General features: G+C 39.3%; 1 long non-coding RNA gene across 3 annotated transcripts in view; it reads right to left on the bottom strand.

The window, feature by feature from the left end:
• LOC143819787 (uncharacterized) overlaps window positions 1-9,800 on the bottom strand; it is a 94,275-nt gene extending 84,475 nt beyond the window's left edge. For 2 of the 3 annotated variants that reach the window (XR_013225090.1, XR_013225088.1), the window contains exon 1: window positions 413-551. This is a non-coding gene — a long non-coding RNA (uncharacterized LOC143819787). Of the gene's footprint in view, window positions 1-412; window positions 552-9,701 lie in introns of those variants that run through there. The other variant, XR_013225089.1, reaches the window with a different exon arrangement.
• Window positions 9,801-15,978: the final 6,178 nt, after the last annotated feature.

The raw sequence follows: 15,978 nt of genomic DNA, 5'->3' as shown, positions 1-15,978 counted from the left end.
TCCAGTGGATCAATCTGTGAGCATCTACCAGGGTATATTTAGAGCACCTAGGGGTTTAATAAGTACCTATTCAAACCTGTCACTCTAGCAGCTTGCTGCTATCTCTTTGTATAAGGGTAGTTTCCTTTTTCACAGGCATAACCTTTCTAGACTCAACAGCTCTTTAATCACAACACTGAAAAGTCCCACTTTAATCACAGTCCTTTTATAAATATTTTAAACCATTTCAAATGATTGCTGAATACTGATAAAACAAACTTTCATCTTTGAATATTTAAGTGTCACTCTCTGGTAAAGCTTGCCCCCCTCCCCTCCCAATTTACTTAGCTTCTCCTCAAGAAGAGTTGTTTGCAACTGGATTCACCCAAACACTCACAAAGGTCACAATATAAATTCCACTTAAAATACTCACATGCACTTTCATCTATGCCTCATGATGCTACATTTTTTTCTTCAATTCTCCCTCAGAAACTACTTCTTTGGGTTTGGAAAGTGCTTTGTTCAGTGGCATGGGATCCATGCGAACAATCCTTACCCTGAAGAGAAGTGTGATAGTCTGTCAAGGGCTAATACCTAACTGAGTCTGAGAACCTTTGAGTGACAAGCTGTTCCAATATAATACTGTTGAGTCAGTTAAGGAATGACACTTGGGAACTGACAGTTGAAGAAGAGATAGTTAAGCACTGACTGTGGACTAAAAAGGACAACAGAGTGAGTAGGCTGAGGAGGATCCTCATTCAAGCCAAATTAGGGAAATAGTTTCTAGTAAAGTGAAATGCACACTGCCTAGTTAAGAACTTTGTTATATGTTCCCTATGATGCCTTCTAGATTTCATGTGTCAGTGAAACTCAGAAACCTATGCTTGAGTGTATAAGCCAAATCCAAGAAAGCCACCTCCTCAAAGTTTGAAAGATATTGTTGATTAGCAAAGAGAGAGAGAGAGACAGACAGACAGAGAGAGAAATCCTGCATATTATAGAATCATAGAATCATAGAGTTGGAAGGGACTTCATGGGTCATCTAGTCCAATCCCTTGCACTATGCAGGACACTCACAACCCTGTCGCTAATCCACTGTAACCTGCCACCCCTGCCACTTAAGCCTTCACAAAATTAGCCTCTCCATCAGATGGCTATCCAGCCTCTGTTTAAAAATTTCCAAAGATTGAAAACCCACCACCTCCTGAGGAAGCCTGTTCCGCTGAGAAACCGCTTTAACTATCAGGAACGTCTTCCGGATGTTTAGACAGAATTTCTTTTGAATTAATTTCATCCCACTGGTTCTGGTCTGTCCATCTGGGGCAAGAGAAAACAACTCTGCTCCATCCTCTGTATGGCAGCCTTTTAAATACTTGAAGATGTTTATCAAATCCCCTCTGTCATCTCCTCTCTGGGCTAAACAGATCAAGCTCCCCCAACCTTTCTTTATATGTCTTGGTCTCCAAACCCCTCACCATCTTTGGTGACCTCCTCTGTACACGTTCCAGTTTGTCTACATCCCTCTTCAACTGGGTTGCCCAAAACTTAACACAGTACTCCAAGTGAGACCAAACCAAAGCAGAGTAAAACAGTACCATCACCTCCCATGATCTGGACACAATACTCTGTTTGATACAGCCCAAAATCCTTTTTAGCCACCGGGTCACACTGTTGACTCATGTTTAATGCATGGTCTATTAAGACTCCTTGATCCTTTTGACACATGCTACTGCCAATACAAGTCCCCCCCATCCTATATTGGTGTATTTGGCTTTTCCTACCTAAATGCAGAACTTTACATTTGTCCCTATTGAACTTCATTTTATTCAGTTTAGCCCACTTCTTGAGCCTATCAAGATCATCTTGCATTCTGATTCTGTCTTCCGTTGTGTTTGCTACCCCTCCCAGTTTAGTTTATTTAGTAGTAGTAGTGCTATCAATTGTGATTTTTCCTTTAACTTGGAAAGGTGTATTGCAGACTTTTATGTAGGAGACCATATTGATAGTGACCACTTTCCTATGATCACCATCCTTGAGTATGAATCCCTCTCTCGATCATCACCTGCTCCCACTACTTTATGCAAGAATATACTAATCAATACTAAAAGTATGTGAGCTAAATCAGCAATTAACAAATGCTGAAAATCTCCCTGAGGCCTTGCAAGCCCACAGCATTCTTGCTGCTAACATCAATTGTTCGCTTCAACAGCAATCTGTAACTTGCCATAATTTATATAGAAGTAATACTGATAGTAGAGGACAGGAAGGCCTGGAGGATCATTGTCCATGGGGTCGTGATGGGTCGGACACGACTTCGCACCTAACAACAACAACAACAAATACTGATGTATGATTTGATGATTAATGTCAAAGACTGAAATCTCAGTTATATGCTACATACCACTATTATCACAATAGCAAAGCAACTACTGTCCCCACTAGTCACTTTAAAGTGAAAATGTTGGCTCATAAGAATAGTCTGCTATGTAGCAGTAATAGAAATATAGTAATTAATGCTTTCTTTGCAAAAAAAATTATAACCAATTCTAGTCTGTACTTGCAGGTGACTTTTTTGACAAGAGCAGCACAGGCTGATGCCCGACGGGCTCCCATCAACAGCCACCACCTGTGGACTTTGCCTCATTGGGAGCCTGGGGATTCAGGTGGGTTCACCAGTGGAACCCGTGGCAGGAGCCTGCTGACATAAGGTGGCTGCCTTGCACTGGCTGACCTTAGCATTGTACTCTACTGAAGTTCTGCGTCTTCCCTAGGCTCCACCCCTGACTCTCTAGGAATTTCCCATCCTAGATCTAACAACCCTACTCCTCATCCCCAGCTGCTGGCCAGAGGGAACCTGGCAACTACATTTTTCATTCTGAGGAAACAGCTTATTCTTCTTTAAATTGTAACTAGGAATCCCATTAAACTTTGCAAGAAATATTCCCAGCTCTGTTCCTTTGCAGTTTCTGACATTAGCCTCTGCAGACTTTTTCTGCATGAGTTGCTTTATATGCCGCAGGGTCATAGGTAGATTGTGGCTTTATGTATAAGCAATGTATATATGAAGCAACCAATCAGAGGTGCTTTTTGTCAGAAATAGAACAAGAATTATGTGGCTGCCGAGATAATCCTAGTTTTCTCATCTGAAAAACAGCTACAGTTCCCTTGAGACAGTACAAACAATGTGTATGCCTGGATCGCCCACATGAAAATACTTGCACATATATGCATTTATTTATTTTTGGCACAAGTAGACCATTGCAAACTGTACATATTTTATTTGGGGGGGGTGTTCAAATATTAGATGGTGCTGATTAGCTTGGACTGTTGCTCAATGGCAGAGCATCTGTTTGGCATGCAGAAGGTTCCAAGTTCAACTCCTAGTACTCTCTGTAAAAAGTACCAGGCAGTAGGTGATGTGAAAGACCTCAGCCAGAGACCCTGGAGAGATGTTGCCAATCTGAGTAGACAATACCCGCCTTGGTGGTTCAGTAGTCTGACTTAGTACAAGGCAACTCCATGAATATCTGCACAACTTTCAGAAAGGCTGCAGACTGAACCAGCAGACCTAATCAAATCTCTAGTTGTGTCTACCTGAAACTGATCCTATCCATTCCAACATAAAAAGCTGCCAATGAAAAGTGTCTGGGCACAATTTTAATTAGCAATTTTGAAAAGGTAAGAGTTGAATGAGAATTCAACTTAAGGATAAAAAATAAGTTGGGATGAGGGAGGTTATATATTTCTTTTTTTAAAAAGCATTAATATAAAACAAGATGCTGGTGTGAGGGTAGCCCCTCCCCCATGCTTTGGCCAGGTGCCTGGATGCTGTGGTGGAGTGGATCTAGCAAATTCGCCTGAAACTTGGAGATCAAGGTCTTCTGGCTGGGTGAGATGGCTAGATCAGGAAATGTGCCTTAGATGGTGTCCAGCTTTCAGCTGCCCAATCAGTCAGGAGTTTGGAAGTGACTCTTGATGCCTCCCATCAATGGATTAAGAGGTCATGAGAGTAGCTCAGTTGTCATTCTACCATCTTCACCAAGCTAAGCTACTAGCACCCTACCTGGCCCTCAACCACCTGGCCACTGTGATCCATGTGACAGTCATTATTAACTGTAACTGAGTGCACCCCCCAGTAACAAGTAGGATGAAACTATATTTTATCTACTGTTGGATGTTTATTGTTTACTCTTTGTATTTGAATGGGTATGGTTTTATTAATTATAATAATTATTATATTGCATTGTAATTTGAAATTATGTTAGCTGCACCAGGACGCAAGTGAGTAGTAGGATATAAATTGAATAATAAATTAAAAAAATAAACTAAGGGAAGTCAAACAGCATTTGACTGCCTATAATGTGTATACTCCAAAATGTGTTTTTGAGACCAGGATCTCCTCCCTTCTCTATGGAATCCCATGTACAAGGAGATGTGCTGGAATCCTTCAAATTAATGTGGAAATTATTGTCTGAGAGCAGAAAATTAGGATTTCTTTGTTCTAAATAGAAGAAAAAGTCCCCTTCTCTAAATGGCTTTGCTACTTGCAAAATTTACGTCTGAAGTGTCTGAGCCTTAGGATGCCAAGGGGATAATAGTCAAACATATAAGCAACAACAGGGCTGGCTACGTGAAGTACAATCACATGCTGGCCACTGGCTATTCCTTGCATCAAAGCATTTCCTTTATTCATTCATCACATTTGCATTGTGCCTTTCTTCTGAGTGTTGAGAGAGTCAGCTCACTTCATCTTCATAAAAATCTTTTTAGTGAGGTTTAACTGATTGGGGAAATAGCACTGGAAAAAGAGTTAACCATTTGAAATAGTGTGCACAGTTGCTGTATCTCAAAAAGGATTTTGCAGAGATGGAAAAAGTTAAAAAAGGAGGGCAACCAAGATGATTAGGAGGTTAGAGGAAAGACTGCGAGTCTGAGACTTTTCAGTCTAGAAAAAATACATCTAAGAGAAGACATGATAAGAGATTTATAGAATTACACATGGGGTTCAGAAAGTGGATAAAGCTTTTTTCTTTCATTCCCAATAATACTGGAACTTGAGAATATCCAATGAAATTGTTGGGAAATTTGTCAGGACAGACAAAAGGAAATATTCATTGACTCAATGACTAATCAAATTCTGGAATCCACTGCCAATGGAGGCAGTTATGGTCATAGGTATAGATAGCTTTAAAAGGGGGTTTAGATTAGATTTATTAAAATACAGGTCCCATCCAGCTACATTAATACAGAAGAGGGTCACGAATGACTACTAGCCATAGTGACTGAAGGGAACCTCCCATCTACACAGGCAATAAATCTCTAAGACATTAGCAGGGGATAGTCTCAGCCTCTATGCCCTGTTTCTTTGACTCTCCAGAGCAACTGTTTGGTAAGTGTGTGAAATAAGATTGTGGAGTTGACTAGATGGACCACTAGTCTGAGTCAGTAAGTTCTTCTCATGTTCTCATGGCGTTGCCCACCATACCAGCACCCTGATCATAGATTCCTAGCAATGTGTGTATTTAAGGGACCTGCATGTGTTTTGAGAAAATCTTCTGTATCCACAAAAGAAAATCTTCTGTATCCACAAAAGAAGATTATTTGAGGAAAACACAAAGAAGAAAAAACAGTAAAGACTTCAGATGAGATCATAGAAGACAAGAGTTACACAAGTTGCATGACCTCATCCTTAATATAAGATACAGCAAATGTTTTAGAACTGTGTGTCCTCTGGGCCCTTATCTTGTCAAAGAAGATGAATGAAAATTAAATAGATTTTGTTACGGTGTCACAGGATATGTTATATGTCATCTGAAAAGAAGGTCCATATATCATATATGCCACACCCAGCTCTGTCTTTGACTCATCTGCTGCTTTCTTTCAGTGCATGCAATAAATGATAGATAAAAGAATTAAAGGATGAAGCCCAAGTAGCATTTGATACATCAAAGTACACTGCTGAGCATGGCCATATTGCTTATGAAAGAAATATTGTACAATCATAAAATTTCTACAGGGTCAAACTTTTGCTTTTTTTCACCCCTCATCAACTCAAGAAGAAGAATATTAAACGAATGTGAAGCCTTGATGAAAGAGCTAAGGGTTATATCCTACTTACTGTAGTTTTATCTAGTTGGATGCCCACACTGGTCTTAAATCTTTTCATTCAGAAGCAACGTTCAGCTCATCTTAAAAAGACAGTGTGTGACTTGACCTTTCTGGCTGCTCATATCCACATGCTTTTTTGAGAATCATCATACACTGCACTCAGAGATTTATTTGAGAAGCAAGGTATTTACACTGCACTTTTCTGGGAACTACAAAGGTATTGTGTGGTCATATATTGTGTAGGAACAAGCTACCAAAGAAGATTACCAATACCCTACTAGACTGGTAGATATATTTGCCCACCTTTAAAAAAATACACCATCAGTTTGGATTTACTGACATTGCTCCCCTATGAATTTTCTACAAATGATGATTTAGAGGAAACAAATATAAAAAGAATGAATAAAAGCAAATAAACTGTGGACAGTTTATGTAATTTTGCTGTATCCCCCCTTTTTAAATTTATTTTAGTAATATCACAATTGTGACCCCAATTTTCTGGCCTTTTCTTTTCTCTCTCTTCCTCTTCTGTTGCTTGGGTTACTTGTTGGAGACCCAAAGTTGAAGAAAATATGTTGCAAATAGGAATGTGTGTATATATATGGGATATGCCTGTGAAGGCAGGTCAGATTAGTGGAAATGACTTTAGGCATTTGTCATTGTCTACTATACTCAGCATACGTCTTTATCCAACACAGGATACTCTGGCTGTTTCATCAACATCCAACAAACTTTAAAGAGATGGTGGTGGATCTCAGGTCAGACATTAGAAGTCATGTCAATCAGAATTGTATCCTAAATGAATGAGTCAACATGGCATATATTACAAAAGCCTGGTTGCATCCTTACATTGGAAAGATGCCAGCCTCCTGTGGATCCCCTGGAATTACAATTCATCTCCAGATCAATTCTCCTGAAGCAAATGCTTTTGAGATTGGAGTCTATGACATTGTAGTCCACTGAGGTTTCTGTCCTCCCCAGGCTTTATCCACTAGTATCCAGGAGTTTCCCAACCTGGATCTAGCAATCCTATTAGTTTTTGAATACTGTGCTAGCTATTGCACTCTAGCAATCAATAAGCCAATCCACTTGAATACAATTGTTATGGTGCATTGGTAGAACAATAACAAGCAACATGTGGTGCAGCCCTTTTTATCTCATTTATATCTTATTGGGGGGGATCAACATGGACTTGATAGAAACAGAGTACCTATAGTATATTGTAATCCCATCTACCTCACCAAAATTACCTCATGGCATACCCAGGGATGGGAATAAAACAGCTCACAATCTAAACTTTGTGATGAACTTTGGCCAGTTCATGATTCGTGAAGTCAGAACTGCTAAAAACTTTCACAATCTTTTAGCACAGTTTTAGCAGTGCATGGAATGGAGAGACTGGTGCCAATCAATGAAACTGTTTACAAAACCCCAAGGCAATGGGTGAGGGGAAAGGAATTCTCCAGCCCTAGAAACACCAATAGGAGCCCTCCAAAGTTTAACAAGCACTTCTGGTCACTAATCACAGAGTTTTCATCCTGCTCTATGGGTCCTATATAGTCAGAGTACTATATATTCAGTTAGCTTTCCTCCCCCCCCCCCCCCTTTCCTGGGTTGGCTGGTGAGAGACAGGCATGGAGCTTGTTCAAAGTAGAACTTTGCTTTCTGCTTGTGATGATCTCTGCTGTTGGGACTGGGGTAGGTGGACTCATGGCTCTGAGCCACCAAGTCTGTCTGCCCACATTGAGCACTGGGATTCAGCTACTGGATATTCTGACAGTGATAACCCATAGCCCCCCGACTCTCCTGATTGTGATTTGCTCCTTACTGCTGGGGTTGACTAGGTGAAATTAAGTCTCTGAGCCACCAAATCAGTCTGCCCACATTGAGCACTGGGGCTCAGATACTAGATCTCCTGGCAGTCCATACTCCTCCTGATTGTGATCTGCTCTCTATTGCTGGGGTTTCATTAAGTGAACTCAGGTCTCTGAGCCACTCATGCGAAGCACCAGGACTTAGCTACTGAGTGCCTTTGTAGAGGACCCAGATTTTATTCCCCTCCCAATTTGTGGTTTGCTCTCTATTTTGGGGGTTTGGATGTAGGTGAATGAAGGGCATTGAGCCACTTGGTCTTTCCGGTCCTGTTGATCACAGTTGCTTAGCTGGTGGGGAATTTGGATGAGGGACCACATTTATGTACCCTCCCAGGGAGGTCAGGAATGGTCTCTGGGTTCTGAGTTACTCAGTCTCTCTGTTCACACCGAGCACAGAGCTGGTGGTGCCTCTAACAAAGGCCTATATTTATACTCACCCCTCCTGACTGTAACAACTATGAGGGTGAAGGCAGACGGAAGGTGAGGGGAGGAAGGCCTCCCCCTGCATACTAGAGTCCCCTTTCTCCAGGTTCCAAACCCAGTTTGCCGCACCCACAGAACCCCACCCCAGAGGACGTCACCAGGGGTCTCAGAGCCTCATTTTCCTGCTTTATTCATGGGGATCTCCTAAGAGGCAAAATAGTTTATAGCGCTGCCCAGAGACCAGCAATTGCTGAGAGTCTGATAACAATGTTTTGCAAACATCTACAAAAGGTGTACCTACCTTTGTTGATGCTCCCCAGCACTGAGTGCTATGGTTTGGACCCCAAGGCAGGTCACCCTCCAAGAGGTCAAACCCCCAGAAATGCTTATGGTGCCACCCAAAATGGCAAGGGGGAGAGTTCATGAATTGGGCTTGTATTAGTTGGTATTTTAGCCTTTTTATTATGTGTAATACTTAGCACTCTAATGTCAAAAATAAATATCATATAGAATATTAAATTATAAACACATTGCTATTACATGACTAATACAAACGTTAGCTAAACCAAAGGTGGGAAATACCCCTTTGATAGTGTACTTCAATGGCATTATATTACTACATAACCATAATTCCTGGCACCCAATGTGTAGCAAATTATCAGTATTATAAAAACATTTTTAACAGATGGGATTAGAAATGTAAAAGCTGCAAAGAAAGTTAAGTGCTTTATTTTTAATTTAATTTTTTTGTTTCTAACTATATGCTGACAGTGCATAGGATAATGGTATTCATGGAATGAAAATTCCATGTTTATATCTGAGTGATACATTGTTATATAGGCAAAGGAAACAAACAGACTGTGAATTGAATTCCAATAACTCTAACACATGAAATAAAAAAGGAAGAAGAAGAAGACAGAAAAAGAAAAGAAAGAAAACACCATCAAGAAAATGGAAAAGGATTACTGGAAATTATATGCAAATGGCCATTCTCTTGGCAGACTCTCCCAAACTATTACCTTATGGCAACTCTGTAAATGGCATCAGTATACCAGTAATTTTAAATTGTTTATTATAAAGAGTTTTGCTTGTGTGTGTGTGTCTCTCTCTCTGTTTTACTGTTATTTTACTTCTTGCATTGCTGTATGGTTTATATTCTATCCCTTGATTTCATATTTTTTTCTTAATTCTCATCTTGAATCACTTTATTGTGTCATTCAGTCTCAACTGTAAAGCATTTTAGAAAACAGCACTTAAAACATAGTCAGGAAGGAGAGATCACTGAAAGGGTACCAAATAAAGCAATAAAAGTACAACCTGCTGGTGAAAAATGGCAACAGAGGGGCAGATGAATCTCCTTGGGGAAAGAGTTCCAGCGCTTTGGTGCCATGAGCAACAAGGCTCTTTCTCAGCTTGCTTCCTGCCTGATTTCAGAAGGCAAGTGCGCTTATGTATTATTTATTAACCAGATACACTTATTATTATTTATTAACCAGAGATACCAAGGTCTGCTTTTCTGTATGTGCACTGTCCAAAGTTTAATATTTTGTATCTGGGGTGGAATCAATGCATATGTTCCATCAACTAGATACTGAGTCATCTATAATATGACTCCTAAGTTAGAGAGCAAGTAGTCTATGTGTGGCTCCATCTACACTTGACTGAATATTACACCATAATCAATTTCCTTGATCCTCTTGAATATACAATAAAATCCAACTGTGAATGATTGCTACCACACAATAATTGGAAAATTTCAAACAATTTGTGAATGCAACCTATGACATGTCAGTGGTCTTATGGAATCCCTTTCCCAGTTAATGGCCAGTCCAACCAGATCTGACTCTGAGTTTCCACTCTGAGCAAACAGTATATGCCATTATAAAGATTACCCTGCCTCTATTAAAACTTATATTTAATGAACGAGAAACAGGCACACTGTTTGTTTATTCATAACAAGTTAGATGTTACTTTTGAAGATAAAGAAACAAGTTTGATTATATATAATATCAGCCATGCGTTTGGCACTGATACGAAACTTTAGCAATCAAGGGGAAGATAAAAAGGCTTCAGAGAATTTAATCATGTACTTCAAAGTAGACTTAAGAACATATATTTCAGAAACCATGATAAAATATGAATGTTTAATTTATCATCTTTCTTTCTTATCACAAGTGTTTCTGATTCCAATGCTAATAACCTAGTTGATTCTGTCAGCTAACACTCCTCTTTCAAAAAAAAATCTGAACTAACTTTTGTTGCAAGGAGAAACTGCTAATTAGCTTTTAGTTTTCAGAGTGATTGAATCGAAGCTTAACATTATTCATGCAAAGGTCAATGTGCCTTCATAAGTATTCACAGGATGGAGGAAAAGAGATGAAAGGAAGACTATCTAGCTGGCCAATCCATGTCCAACATAGCTTGTCCCAAAGGTCACAAGAAAAGTAGATTTTTTTTTCTGTAAGCAATTATGATATAGATACATTTTTCTTCTCCTATAATAGCAAATGATGGAGGAGTGGGTAATAGTCATATAATGATACACATTTTGAAATGCTTTGGGAAACATTTCAGGCTCATTTCCAGAGCGGAATGGTCTTTGTCCCAATCTTATTAGTGGAGAGATGGGTTGGAGCTGTTACTAGGAACACTTCCTATCATTTGCATCTGACTCAGAAACTGTCCTCCCTTAAAGACTACTGAACTGTCTATTATGAACCATGCTTCTCTAACGTAAGCTGGACAATAATAATGCACTGTACATGGGATTTCCCTTCAAAACAACCTGGAAGTTTTAATTAGTAAAGAATATAACTGCTCATTTGTTAATAAAATTCAGCTGCTTTATGCATATTAAATCAGTTTTGAAGCAATTACACTGCCTTCCAGTTTGCTTCCAAGTTCAATTAAGGTTCTGATTTTTGAGCCTTAAAGATATTACCTACACCTACATATGTATGGAGGCCATCTTTCCTGCATCATCAGCTGCCACAACTGTGATATTCAAAGCAGTATTTCTTCTCAATCCTTCCTTGGCATGTGATACATTCTGCCTCCATATATTCCCCAGCAGTCTGTAAAATTGCCATTGTTATTCTCTTTTCATAGTGATCTCTTTCTGCATGTTTTAAACAATGAGGGTGCTTTTTTATTAGCAGGTAGGTAATGAGAGTTTATTTTCCCTCTCCCTGGAGATTTTCATGTCATTTGGGTTATGTTTCTGTGCTTGCTAGTTGCCCTGTTACGTGGTATATGGTCGTATTGGTAAGTTTCCTTGGAATAGGAATGGTGGGATATGAAAATCATAAATCAGTAAATAAATGAAATAGTTATAGCATTTTAATATAAAGTGTGTTTCCACTGCAGAAGGATCCTTTCCATATTCTTTTTGAACAGTAATTTTACTCCTTACAAATAGTTCTAATGGCCTACTAGTGCACCGGGGAATTATATAACTTTAAAGTTGTCAACAAAATTGAAATTGTTATTAATATTACATTTCTTGACTCAGACATCAAACAAAAGGGAGATTGCAACCAAGGAGATTGAGACTGGCCAGTATAGCCATGGAGATAGAAAAGACATTTAAGCGCAAGGATGTGACCCTACTTACCAAGATATATTTGGTTTCTGGTGTCCAGTATGTTGATAACACTCAGCTATATCTGCCAATGGATGATCATCTGTTGACAGATTGTGTGGCCAGGTATTTGGAGGCTGTAATAGATTGGCCAAAGCTTTTGGTTAGGCCAGCATGCCCTAGATGGGTCACTACCACCCCCAACTCTTGATTGTGTCCAATCAACAACTTTGGCAACCATCAAGTGTTTGGGTGGGACCTCTGAGGCCTCCGTCTATGGGGGTCTAAGCCATAAATCTTGTGTGCCTGATCTATTATCATCTTCACCAGAGACATTAGTCCCCTATCCATCGATGTCCAACCTAGCCACTCTGATCCATGGAACAGCAACTCATTGTATGTAGGGCTACTCTTGAAACTGCTTTAGAAATTATGATTGATCCAGAATGTGGTAGCATGTGGGGTAGCATGTCCTTATGGGGACTAAGTGGAGGGCAACATAAAGACCTGTGCTCTTCCAGCTGCTCTGGTTCCAGATTGTAAACCAAATAAGATTCAAGTTTTTGGTCATGACCTTTAAAGCCCTAAATGGTCTCGGGCCATTATATCTGTGGGACTGCCTCGCCCTATACATCCTCCAGAGAGTTTTAAGACCGGCAAGAAAAATTTGCTCAGGATCCCCAACCCCAAGGAGATGCAATTGGAGCATTTTACCAAGCCAGATGAAATGCTCTTCCAAATGAGATCAGAGTCCTGAGGGACCTTGAACAATTCCTCAGGGTTTGTAAAACTGAACTGTTCTACCAGGCCTATAGTTGAGGCCCCAAATAACACCCTAATTGTGCTGGCTCCACAAAGTCCCCAACTGATATATCAGCTAGAGCTATTATAACCCCCCCACACAAACACATAGCCCAGAACCTCCTTTCCCAGTAAATAAAAGAACTGGGCAATTGATGACTTAATTTTATATTTTATATTTTAATCGTATTAAACTTAGTAATCTTTTATATACTATCTGTATGTTTAATCTTTATATGCAATTTTATCATGATGTAATCTGCCCTGATTCTCAAGAGACAGAGAAGAAAGCAAGTATAATAATAAATCAAGATCATTAATATTACTATATATGGGTATAAAAGTTAAAGAAACCTGACCAGAAGAAAGTGGATTTAGTTGCAATGTGAGGTGGAGAAATGTACGGATACCATAAACCCGGGGTAGTCAACCTGTGGTCCTCCAGATGTCAATGGACTACAATACCCATGAGCCCCTGCCATGGGAATTGTAGTCCATGAACATCTGGAGGACCACAGATTGACTACCCCTGCTATAGACTGCCAGAAAGACAAACAAGTGGGTTCTAGATGAGATCAAGCTTGAACTCTCCCTAGATGCTAAAATGTCTAAAAAGAGGCTATTGAACTTTGGTCACATTCTGAGAAGACAAGAGTCACTGAAAAAGACAATAATGCTAGGAACAGTTGAAAGCCATAGGAAGACACATCATGAGATTGATTGACTCAGTTAAGGGAACCATGTCCCGCAGGTTACAAGACCTGAGTAAGGCTGCTAACAAATGGGCATTTAGGAAGTTGTTAATTCATAGGGTTGCCATAAATCAGAAATAACTTGACAACACTTAACACTTGTGGACTAGAAAATCAATGGAAGGTGAGGGGTGTTTCCCCCCTTTCTTTTTCATTTTCATCTTTGTTCTGTCTGTGTATCTGTCTTTGGCATTTTGGTGCCTTCAGCTGGAAAGCTCAGTATTTGAACTTTACAAGTGGCATTTTGGAAATGATTTTATATTGACATAGCTGAAGTCAGCTATAAAGCTCTCATTCATGTTAGAAGAGACATTCTAGATAACTGATAGCATACTTCATAATCTAATAAGAGTGGGAAGAAGAATAATTCCTAATTTTGGAATCCACAAAATCCACAACAAGTTACTTATTTCAAGGTTTGGGTATATTTATGAAATAGCTAACAATAAAAAGTAAAAATAATAAAGCACACAATAACAAGGCTTACCAGTAATAAAACTATCTAGCAGTCATAAAATCACTGGCCAATGAAAGCCCATAAAACAGTGTAAAACAGAATAGCATAAAATTGTGCTTAAGCATTTTTAGAGCCAGTCATAAAAACAACAACCAGGAGAAATGCAGTCCATAAAATAAACTATCAGACAACTAAGAAATGGGATAAAATTTGAGCTAAAGACTGTCATCATTAATCCCCACCAGCTGAAAATCATGCACACAAGTAGACCAGATTGCATCCTAAAAACATTCTATGACATAAATGAACCAAGTGCAATGTTCAAGATATGGACAAAAGAGCAGTTGTATCTGTAAAATCCTTTTATAAATAGGCTGAATTTCACAACTGCCCATGCTTTCTCCATAGTTATATTTACAGAAGACTAGAAATATAACAAGGAACGTATAGAGAAAAAAATAGTTTAAAAAATTCAGGGATATTGGACCTGAAAAATATATGTATTTCTTGGTATTCCTGAATCCCAATAGCAGTATGGAATTCAGATTCAGTAATATTCAGTAATCCCTTTGTTTTCCAGGTTCATTATACCCTATGGAGACCATTAAATCAATGGCCAATCTATTCTGGGGTATATCAGTGGTCTGGGTAAGAGAGGCACCAAACTTGCAGTGTATTTGCTGGAGCCTCTGCTCAAAAGAATCCCCAAATTTCAAAAAGATTGGACCAAGGTATTCAATTCCACAGGCAGCCAAAGAAGATGCCCTCATCCTCCCCTATTTCCAATGGGGTAGGGGGATAGCAAGACAATACATATACAGCAGAATGTCCCAGAGAATCTCTGCAATAGAAAGTGATGTCTGTGGGGAAGGGGCATTTTTACAAGGCCAGCAGCCTTAGTTAGACTTCACATTTGAAACCAACAACCTTGCAAGTTCCAAACCTGAAATGCAATGTCATTTCCAAAGGCATTGTAACAATTAGTTCCAAGGCACTACAGCTCCCCTTGAAGCTGCACTTGCAATTTGGCTGCAGAGATACCTCTTCTCACCTCCCTCCTAGTGCCCTGGAAACCAGAGCAAATGATGAGAAAGAGTCCTAGAAGAGAGCTGAAAGTTAATTTCATAGCCCTTTAAACCTCTCTACTACCAGCTAGTCAATATAGCCGACTATAACCCCCCAAACCAGAAAACTTCATTTGAGATCAGTTGCACCGATTGCTGGCCAGATTCTCTGATCTGTACACACACACATAGAGAGGGAGAGTTAGTTGCACAATTCATAATTCTTTTGATCCATATTATGCTGCTCAGAGATTATGTTGGGCTATTTGTACTTAAGCCAATTATGAGATGTGATGATGATGATGATGATAATGATGGTGATACAGATTCATATTTTGTGCAACAATAATTCAAAGCTTCATTGTGAAAATTGCATATCCACAAACATTCTTTGACAAGCAAAGGCAGTCTTTAAGAATGCAGAGGATTGCAGTAATGATTGGGTGTTTGTTGTTGTTTTTGCCTCTCTAGTTTGTCTGAGGTTCATAGACTTCTAATAAATCTACAGAACTGTTGTTGTTGTTTTTAATACATGAAAGCTGATATTCAGGACAAATTATTCTAGCCTGGTACACCTAGGTATTAAAGAACTTCAAGTCTCCAGCATTTCTAAAATGCCTGTCTTTCTTTCATCTAACATTTGCCTTAGGAAAGGCAAGCAGCACATATGAGATGAAATAAGTGTTAAATGCTGTGATTTAGAGAGAGGGAAAGGGACAAAGTTGTTTCCTATGAGAAAAGACAATAGAATGCAGATCAGATCTGAATAAAATATCCGATAAACAACTGGATAAAAATACACCATTACAAAGGGCAAAAAGTCGTTCCTGTCCTGGGTCATCTATGTTTACTCATGTCTACGTATGACAAATACCTCTGGTTTGTTAGCTCTTTTTGTTCATTTTGAAGCTGTTCTGCATTACCCAGCTGGAACCATATC

This window comes from Paroedura picta, chromosome 10, assembly GCF_049243985.1.
Source record: "Paroedura picta isolate Pp20150507F chromosome 10, Ppicta_v3.0, whole genome shotgun sequence".
In the NCBI taxonomy this organism is placed as follows: Eukaryota; Metazoa; Chordata; class Lepidosauria; order Squamata; family Gekkonidae; genus Paroedura; species Paroedura picta.
This window is presented reverse-complemented; position numbering and strand designations above follow the sequence as displayed.